This window comes from Metopolophium dirhodum, chromosome 1, assembly GCF_019925205.1.
Source record: "Metopolophium dirhodum isolate CAU chromosome 1, ASM1992520v1, whole genome shotgun sequence".
NCBI lineage: Eukaryota > Metazoa > Arthropoda > Insecta > Hemiptera > Aphididae > Metopolophium > Metopolophium dirhodum.
This window is the reverse complement of record NC_083560.1, coordinates 57,344,428-57,346,082: the sequence shown is the minus strand read 5'-3', so window position 1 is coordinate 57,346,082 and position 1,655 is coordinate 57,344,428. Positions and strand designations below refer to the sequence as shown.

Genomic DNA, 1,655 nt, shown 5'->3' with positions numbered 1-1,655 from the left:
ACGTGGGTTTTCCACGTTTTCGTTATGATAAATTAATATATTTAATTTGAAAATTAATTTTACCTTTATCATTATTTTTATTTGTATTTAATTTTTCTATTAAATTATTTAACTTATATCATTAATTTTAGTATTAAGTTAATTGAATTAATTTCTATTTTTTATTTTCAAAATAAATAAATTAACTGATTTTATTAAGTTAGTAATTTATCTCATATTTTTATAATATAAAAATTAATAAAAAAATATGAAAAGTAAATTGTTGTGAAAATTTGACTTGTTGAAATAAAAGGATATTCAACCGGTTGTATACCAATTCAAGTCAATATGGAAAATGTTAAAATAAAAATTCAAAAGAAATTTATTTATGGGATAAAATTTATTTCTTAAAAAGTTTTTTTTATTTAATAAAGGTATAGTTAATAAAATTAAAATTGATAACATTAAAGCAATAACTCCTCCTAATTTGTTAGGGATTGCTCGGAAAATTGAATATGAAAATAAAAAATATCATTCTGGTTGGATATGATTAGATGTAATTATTGAATTTGCTATATCAAAATTATTATGATCATTTAATAATTAAGGAAAAATTAAAGTTAAAATAAAAAATATTCATATAAATATAATTAATCCAATTAAATCTTAAATTAAGAAATAAGGTGAAAATGTGATTTTATCAAAATTTCTATTAATACCTAATGGATTATTAGATCCTGTTATATGTAAAAAAAAAAGATGAATGAAAGTAAATAAAATAATAATAAAAGGTAAAATAAAGTGAATTGAAAAAATCGTGTTAATGTAGCATTACTAATTGAAAAGCCTCCTCAAATGGGTAATTGCTGATAAAAGATTTGTAATTACTGTTGCACCTCAAAATGATATTTGTCCTCGTGGTAATACATATCCTACAAAAGCTGTTATTATAGTTAATAATAATAGTAATACACCAATAATTCATGTTATTTTAAAATTAAATGAATTTATATAAATTCCTCGTCTAATATGAATATAAATTATAATAAAAAATATTGATGCCCCATTAGCATGGAATGAACGAATTACCCATCCAAAATTAATAATTCGATTTATATTAATAATTCTTTGAAAAGCTAAGTTAATATCTGTTTTATAGTGGAAAGCTAAAAATAATCCTGTTAAAATTTGATTAATTAAGCAGATTATTAATAAAGATCCAAAATTTCATATAAAACTAATTCTAGCAGGTGTTGGTAAGTTTAATATTGGTGATATAATTTTTATTATGTTTTTTTTTCATTAATTGTTTTTTTGTCGAATTGGTCCTTTATTAATTTTTAAGATTCAGATAATTAAAATTAATATAAAAAAAAGAATAAATATAATTCTATAAATTATAATATTATTAGGTATTATAAATATATTTAATAAATAAGAATTATCTTCAAATATACATTTATTTTCATAAATTATATTTTCTATATTTAGAGATAATTTTAAGTAAATTAATATTAAACATATAAAAATTATTTTGTAAATTATATTTTTATAATTTTTATTAATATTTAATTCATAAAAAGCAATTCTTGAGATATATAAAAAAATAATTATTAATCCTCCAATATATAAAATGAAAACTATAAATTAAATTCATAATGTTTTACTAATTAAAT

General features: G+C 17.6%; 1 pseudogene; it reads right to left on the bottom strand.

Moving 5' to 3' along the window:
• Positions 1-206: 206 nt before the first annotated feature.
• Positions 207-1,272, bottom strand: LOC132937274 (cytochrome b-like; annotated as a pseudogene).
• Between the last annotated feature and the right edge of the window lie 383 nt (positions 1,273-1,655).